The sequence below is a fragment of the Sinocyclocheilus rhinocerous genome, unplaced genomic scaffold (assembly GCF_001515625.1).
Source record: "Sinocyclocheilus rhinocerous isolate Xijiao unplaced genomic scaffold, SAMN03320098_v1.1 scaffold889, whole genome shotgun sequence".
Lineage (NCBI taxonomy): Eukaryota > Metazoa > Chordata > Actinopteri > Cypriniformes > Cyprinidae > Sinocyclocheilus > Sinocyclocheilus rhinocerous.
In genome coordinates this window covers 1364665-1373721 of record NW_015638024.1, presented here as the reverse complement: position 1 = coordinate 1373721, position 9057 = coordinate 1364665, and positions in this window count along the sequence as shown.

The window sequence follows — 9057 nt, the reverse complement described above, 5'->3', positions numbered from 1 at the left end:
AATTTCACATTTCTACTATTTTTTTCATGTTTTAAATAATTTCAAATATCAGTATTTAACGTTTTATGTTAAAAACAAAACATTATTTATGCATCTGTAACTGCAGATTAAATGCATCCATGTCCCCTCTGAGATTTTAAACTGTTTAAATACTAAATGCTATTTCAGATGCAGATTCCAGAAATGATTTCTTATGTTGGAATGAAAGACACTAAGTACCAGATGAAGTGCTTCTTATTCTTACCCAAAAATACAAAATGGAAGAAAGAGTTAAAACTGAACACAATCTTGCTACTCAAGCTGTGTATGATTTTTTAAAATATATATTTATTTGCTTATTTTCCATTTTGCATTTACTTGTAGGCTACTTTTACTTTCAAAAGTAGGCTACGTTTAAGATTTAAAAAAAAAAAACTTTTCGTACTTAAGTACAATATCACATACTTTAAGGCTTTTACTCAAGTAATATTCTAAACGGTGACTTCAACTTCTACCAAAGTCATTTCCTGGTAAGATATCTGTACTTTTACTTGAGTATGGCTTTCAGGTAGGCCTACTTTATACACCACTGCAGGTTCCACCCTTATCGAAATCGTCAATCATCGTCAGTCACTGACGTCAAACATCAAATATATGTCATAATAAACAGCATTCACAACCCCAAAAATGACAGATTTCAACAAGAAAGAAGACTGAATGTGGAAAAATGGCCTCGTTGCATACCGAAATGGAGCCTGGCGACCGGAGGGGAGTAGTTTGCAAATTCTGAATGCGTTTTGCGTTCCACATCGCTGCTTAGTTATTTAGGTCTTTTGGATTGCAGGGAGCACTACTGAAGACCTTTTTTGACTCGGTGGTGGCCTCAGTCATCTTCTATGTGGTCTGCTGATGTATCAGCATCTCTACTGCAGACAGGAAGAGACTGGACAAATTGAACAGGAAGGCCAGCTCAGTCCTGGGGATGCCGCTGGACACAGTACAGGAGGTGGGAGAAAAGAGGCAGGTAGCTAAGCTATTATCCTTGCTGGAGAACGACTCCCACCCCTTGTATGAAACAGTTTAATCTCTGAGCAGCTCCTTCAGTGACAGACTGTTACATCCTAAGTATCTGAATATATTAGATGTTAGAGTCAGAGCTGCTCCCAGTGAACCAGTTACCATAATATAAGTGCAATTTGTGCAGTTTGTTTGTTTGTTTGGTTTGAATTTTTCTTTTGTTTTTAAAATAGATGTATATTTCTTCGCTGCTGTAACATGGAAATGTCCTCATTGTGGGACGAATAAAGGTTTAATCTAATCTATCTAAATCTTTAGAGGGATTTGTGATAACAGCCCAAAAGGAAAATTATTTATTAAAGTTTGATTTTTTTTTTTTGGGGGGGAAAAAAATTTACTTATTAACCGAACACAAAACGGCCTAATAAACCCATTAATCTGTATTAAGAAACCCAGATAGGTATGGTTTTGAGTTCACTGACACAAGATTTTTCTCCTATTCCACTTATGAATCCTGGATATAAAAACCCATAAATATGGGTTGCTTGAAAGCTTTATTGTGGCCTTGAGAACCACATGAGCCTGAGAGTTTGGTAGGCCCTATAGAAAACATTCTCATCAGATACAGTTTGAAGGATGTCAGGTTAAATTATGTGTCCTTGTGAATGTGAGATCTCATTAATAGAGGGCTCATTATGAAGGTCAGATCTGTGTGTTTGTGAAATTCTGTTTATATGTTCATAGAGATGGAAATGCCATGACCTTCAGTCGTTCTGTGGTGAACAATGGAAAGATAAAACAGTACCAAAAATATCTATTATCGTTCATGCTGTCAAGGAGTTTGGAATGTAACTCAATGTACATAATTTAGTCTATATTTACTCAATGTCGATACTGTGATTCATACATCATAGAGGTCTCATCATCATCACAGGCCACAGCAAGTGCTCAATTGACCTTAACCCAATGCACATCAGTCAAGGGCCACACTTGCTCATACTACAAGATGAAGTGTGCTTCAAATCAATACAAATCTATTTGGATTTTTTGCACAAAATGCCTGCAGCCTGCATATTTGTGGCCAGGAGTCCAACCAGCTGTTGTTTTGATCTTGGCCAATTTCCTTTCAATTCTTGACCGCAAATCCAGACTGGATGATCTCACTTATAGCCTGCGGCGGGATTGGATTCAATTGAGGTCCAACAGCTGTATGAGATTGACAGATTACATCCATATAATACATGGGGGTGGCAGTATATCCAGATTGGTTTGTTCTAATATCAGGCACAGGGAACTAAACGCATGGTCAGCTTGCAATAGAGAAATCAATTGCAGGGTTGAGAACAAAAGCGTTGATGGTCTTAAAAGGCGCTTGCCAGCAGTGAAGTGCACACTTTTTTCCAAACGCTGTGCACAAACATTAATAACAAGTAAAATTGCTCTGTCTGTCCTTCTCTCCTCATTTTACAATCTTCCTCTTTCTCCCTTTCACTCTCTTTCACTGAAAGTGAGTGATCAATCACAAAGGCAATGTGTGAGATATTTCATTGATACGCTCTGGTCTGATCTAAATGCAAAATGAATAGTTGCTGTCCTTTTTGCTTATGGTTACAATACAACGCTGCATTTAAAGGGATAGTTCACCCAGAAATAACAATTCTGTCACAATTTACTCACACAAAGTCGTTCATGACTTCAGTGCATGGATGACAAAAGAAACCGTCTTTTGAAACAGAAAACGGTTAACACCAATGTTCAATTACCAGTTAAATATACTATTAATTATCAGGAAAAAAAAATTCTGCTTAGTAATATGATTCATTAGTGTGTAAAAGAAAGCATAAAGCATTAAAGGGGTCATATGATGCGATTTCAAGTTTTCCTTTCTCTTTGGAGTGTTACAAGCTGTTTGTGAATAGATCAGATCCCTAAAGTTGCAAAGACTAAAGTCTCAAACCCAAAGAGATATTCTTTATAAAAGTTAAGACTGGTCCACGCCCTCCTATGGTAAGGGGCGTAACATTTCCGTCACACGCTTGAGGTATTCAGCCAATCACAACGCACTGGATAGCTGGCCAATCAGAGCACACCTCGCTTTTCAGACCGATGAGCTTTGTAAAAATCGACGCGTTTCAGAAAGGCGGGGCATAGAGGAGAAACAATAATGTACAGTATGTGGAAAATAATGTGTTTTTTGAACCTTAAACCGCATGAACACATTTCATTAAACCAAATACACAAAATAATGTTCTTTTTTAGCAACATCATATGACCCCTTTAATATAGGATGTGTAGTCACAGGTGTGCATGTATAATCATTTAATGAACACAAAATTTAGAGTGTGAACTATAATAAGAAATGAAACTTAAATGTAATGCACTAAATGACATGTCAATGACTCTTAGAAACACAATATCTTTCCTCAGAAAAACGTATCTATCATTTAGCCAAGTCTCCAATCAGCAGGTGAGCCAATAAGGCCATTTCTCTTGGAGTTGGGCCATTAGAGCTGTACCACATTACCACCAACATATAACAAAGTACAGCCCTCAGCCCATCAGTCAAATGACTCCAAGGGAAAATAAACAGAATCCATCACATCCCACAGCACTGAAGAACGGAAAAAGGCATATTAAAAAAAGCAGCAGACTTTGATTTGTAACACACGTTACTCATAAATTATGCAGACCATGCCACAGAAACTCCAGGTAAACAAAGCTGTGAAGTAGGTGTGAACAATAAATAAGATTTAAACTTAAAGTAGTGTAGAGCAATAACTCTTCACTCCACTTCATAGACTGAAATTGAATTGATTTTTTTGAAACGATATGGAAAAATGAGATTAGAAAAAATTGATTTGAGCAAAGAGTAGTTCATAAGGTCAAATTTGTCAGTAAAGTGTGACAGCGGTGGAGATGAAGCATTATTGATGGATGACGACCACAGTACGATCTATAGTCTGCTCATAATAGGCATAACTAGACTTTTGCGGAATAAAATTCATACTCTGATATCCATGAATATTCACAAGCAATAGGCTGTTAATTCAATCATTCTTTGACACACTTTTCATTTTGTATTTATGCAGAGAAATCTCTTCAGGGCCCCAATTTGGCAAGAAAACATTTGCAGTAATCAGCGGATAAAGGAAGATTTTAGGTCTGAATCCTAAGTCTGTGGTATAATGATTTCCACCTAGTTCTTTTCGGAGATCTTCTTTTGTGCAGTTTTGCTTCTTTTCTTTGAACAGTTACTCTTTCCTGTTTGTTATTAACAAACCCACACAGCAGAACTCATTACTCTCATAGAGGTTCAGAAAGATATTAGAGAAATCCCCAGTTCCTGGAAAATAAGCTATTGTGTTAAAGGACTCACAGAAATCTATGGTGTAAGAATGGATTCCTGCTAAGTGTGAGTGTGCTGAAGAGGAACAGTCTGTCATTTAAATGGTGGTAAGCATGTTTGTCGTCTGAATACTATGGGTCTGTTTATGTAAAATGTGGCTGTCAGGTGTTAGAGTACACTGTAAATGATTATTTATTAAAGGGGTCATATGATGTTGCTAAAAAGAACATTATTTTGTGTATTTGGTGTAATGAAATGTGTTTATGCGATTTAAAGTAAAAAAAACACATTATTTTCCACATACTGTACATTATTGTTTTAGAACGAGCCGTTTTAGGTAGGTGTGGCTGACTCTGAACTTTTATAAAGAATATCTGGATGGATTTGAGACTTTAGTCTTTGCAACTTTACAGATCTTCTTTATGCACCAAGAGCTTGTAACACTCTAAAGAGAAAGGAAAAATTGAAATCGCATCATATGACCCCTTTAAGTAAACGAATGAATTTATTGATTGATTGATTGACTGACTTACTATTCTGAATTTTTGGTAGAATAACTTAAGTAAACTTAAGTAATGCATCTCAGTGCACCTTTTCTATTACGATATACTCTGATTTTTTCAAGCCATACCAAGCATAGCAAGCAATGCACTGGGAATGATTACGGGTGCTTTATGTGACTATCTGCCCATTTTATTTACTTTTATTTTATTTATTGTATTGACTTAAGCTCTTCCTATAGCATTCTCAGGAATTTCACGAGTTTTCATGTGATGTTGTCCTTATTTTAAGATATTGCTATTGATGAATATTTATATTTAAAAACATATGATATGAACCATGTAATGTTGAACAATTTATAGTCATGTGAATATAAGGAATTTGTACTGAACCCATAATTTTATTTGTTTTTGTTTTTTTACTTTTATTCATATTGTTATTTGGAAAAGTTAAATTACATGTATTTAATAAACACCAGATGAAATATATTTTTTGTTTCATCGTAGCTCTTCCATTCAATTTCCAAAACATGCACAAACACAAATCTAAACAAAATACACTACCATTCAAAATGCTGTGGTCAGTAATAGTTTTTTAAAAAGAAGTCTCATGTCCTCACCAAGCCTGCATTTGTTTGATTGAAAATACAATAAAAACAGTAATATTGTGAAATTATTAGGCTACAATTTAAAAGAATTGTTTTCTATTTTAATACATTTTAAAATGTAATTCATTTCTGTGATGGCAAAGCTGAATTTTCAGCATCATTACTCTAGTCTTTAGTATCTCATGATCCTTCAGAAATCATTCTAATATGCTGATTTATGCCCAAGAAACATTTTATTTTATTATTAATTTTGAAAACAGTTGTGAGAGAGCATAACTTATTTGAAAAAGAAATCTCTTATAACATTATAAACATCCTTAATTGATCAATTTAATGCATTTAATGCATATAATGCATCTAAGCTCACTGAATACATTTACCTTAATTAATGCAAACAGTTGCCTCCAAGTAACACGTCATTGAGTGCAAAGCACTTCACACACATCCAAAAACACTTGAGTTTTAGTCTAGTAGTGGATATTATTCACATATCAAGAGGTTTTGGGCCTTTGTGTCATGTACATCAGCAAGTAGATATAGGTTGTGCAATGAAACAGATGAACAGAATACAATGACAACCAGGGCTTCAGTTCTTTGCTTTAGTATTATTTGTAAGTAAACAAATGTCCATAACAACTGTTGAGCTTTGTTGCCATGTTGTCCAATAAGAGATTGCCATATATTCATCATAGTACAAAAGGTGGATGTATGACTGAATGAATCTGTTTCCATTCTTGTAACTCCACTAATAAAATCATGAACCTGAAATTTTAGTGCTCATGAATGCTGTTTGCATCCTCACTGCAGCCTGCCGCTCATTAACTGTAAGTGGATACACCTACTCTACAGTACTGAGCTCATTACTGGCCACATCTCTTGTTTGTTTGATGTATTGTGGAAAGGTGGACATCCAAAAATGTCCAGTGCTACATGAAAAAACATCATGTTCTCATCTCTGCTTCTTTCAAAGGATGTTTAAAACAACTGATAAGCACTACAAATCACTCAGGTGAGACAAATGCAATTTTAAGTAGTTCCTGCACAAGGTTTTATGCATCGCTGAGGTGTAACAATAATGTCTACACCCACCTAGCTAAACGAATACTTGCTCATTTGGCAGGTGTTTTTAGCCCTTGCTACTGCTCATTTGTTTAACATCTGGCAGCGTAGGTGGGCTGTGATCTTTTCATAGAGAGTTTATTTAAGTTATTTAAATCTGAAACATTATCATAAAATCATTCAAAAAGTTTGTTGATATAGCTTGAAATGTGATGTAAGCAATCTTTTTTAGAATACCATGCATAAAATGTCCCTTTTTTTCTGAGAGATATCACTGAAATAAGTGTCCAAAGAAATCATACCTGTCTTTGTGACAGCGCTACAACTTGTAAGCATCCACCCCCCCCTTTTTTTGGCAATCTGAAAACAAGCCATACAGAAATTGGATGGATGTTGGATAGAGGGCTGTGGTTGACATTAAATGAAACTAAATAAAGTCACACTTAAAGTGTGTAGTTTTTTGCAACTTTGAAGCCAACTATAGTTAAGGGAGCGGGGAGGTGGGGTGGGGGGGTGGCTCATGAAGCAAATTGATGCTTTTTTTTTTCTTTTTTTTTAAATATTATTTAAAACTTTATAAATCGTAATCTCTAGCTTCCGCAGTGGCCAGAACAGATGTTTGAGGGGACTGTGGCAAAGAAACAGAAGGCATTCGCCTTATTAGAAGTCAGTGTACCATCAGAATGATTTTGAAACTGATATTTCAAGGGAAAAAAAACTTGGTAGCTTTAAAGGGACAGTTCACCTAAAAATTTTTTCTTTGTGCACAAAAAGTATTCTTGTAGCTTTGTAAAATTACGATTGAACCACTGATATCACATTGACCATTTTAACAATGTTCTTGCTGCCTTTCTGGGCCTTGAACGTGGAAGTTACCTTGCTGTCTATGGATGGACAGAAAGCTCTCAGATCTCATCAAAAATATCTTAATTTGTGTTCCGAAGATGAACGAAGATCTTACGGGTTTGGAATGACATGAGAGTAATTAATGACATAATTGTAGCCTAGATAAAATATTGAGGCAGCGCTTATCTGCAAACAAATGGTGCTTAGAGTTCGATTGACACCGTTGAAATGTAGCTGTGCATTCTGAGAAAATATATTGTTTTCTTTGCAGTCGACCAATTAGTATTTGATTTATATTATGTTTTACCAGTACTTTTGGAGGGTTCAAAAATATGAAATGAAGTGGCATTGAGATAAATGGGACTGATAACAAATAGCTTTCACCATGTATTGCAGACCTCCCTGAATCTATTGTATATGTCTGTATCATGGGTTTGAAAGCATCTTGGTTGCTAAGGGAGACTGTACTTCCAACTGTGAGAACATGGTCTTTATAGGAACTCCGTATATGCTATACTGATATCTATGTCAGTTTGAGGAAAACAACACACACATCCTCTGTGTTTCTAAATATTTAATCAGTTTCACAAAGAAAAAGAAAAACAAGATGAAAATGACATTTGACTTCACAGCTGTGAATAATCACAGAAAAGGCAAATCATTAGGAGAGTGAAACAATTGAATGCAGTACTAAGAAAAAGCCTTAAGCCCCTAGAATCAATGCTGACAGCGCCACACTGAAAACGGTAATCAACATGAGAAATCTATTAAACACAATGTGCAAAACAACATCATATCCACAAGTTCCATCTTGGATACTGCAGAACATCGCAAAGCAAATATTTAGCTCAGGCACTGTGAGTGTGGGCAGGCCTTATTGAGGGGTCTTATTGTTTCATGGTCACGTCATTGTGTTGTAGCAGTAGGCAGTGGAGTTCAGGGCTTGGTACAGGCAGGGTTGGGATGGGAAGACAGAAGCTTGCTTGACAAAGCTTTGGACTCTACCCAGGCCCAGCTGCCAGCTCTAAAATGCTCCAAATGTCTGTGACAGCCTGTGGCATTTGATATCAACTACTCTGATTTTGGCTGTCCAAATTTTAGTCAGTTTAATTTTAGCAATGCAATAAAGACTATTTTATGAAAAGGACAGAATCTCCACTACTTTTGTTGGCAGTGGGTTATTATTTGAGGGTGATGTTATCCAGGAGTGGTGTGTTCATTTCAAAAGAGAATAAATGCAATATTAAATGAATTTCCTGATAATTTGTAGACCCTCTCAAATGTGTATAAGTTCCTCACATTAAATCTGCCTGGTTGAGCAGGGTTCAAAGAGTGTGACCTTTTACCAGTAGGTGGTGGTAAGTGACGGTCTTTATACAGTAAGTAATATTTGAAATGGAATACTTTACTATTATGTACCAGGTCAAAACAGTATGTGAACAGAGTAGTATGTCTGAATCTACAGTATTGATAAAACAGTTGGCAGTCTCTGGATGACCTACTACTTCCGGTGAGATTCTTAAGTTTGCATCCAATGGACCCTTTACTATCCCATTAAACTATGGGAGAGGATTTGTCAATGGCAGTCAGTGACACAAATGATGCTGGTAGTTCACATGACAATGACAACATGACAAATGTAGTACATCCGGATTACATTCATATTAACCACATTCATTAATGGTTGCTAAGTAATTGCTTA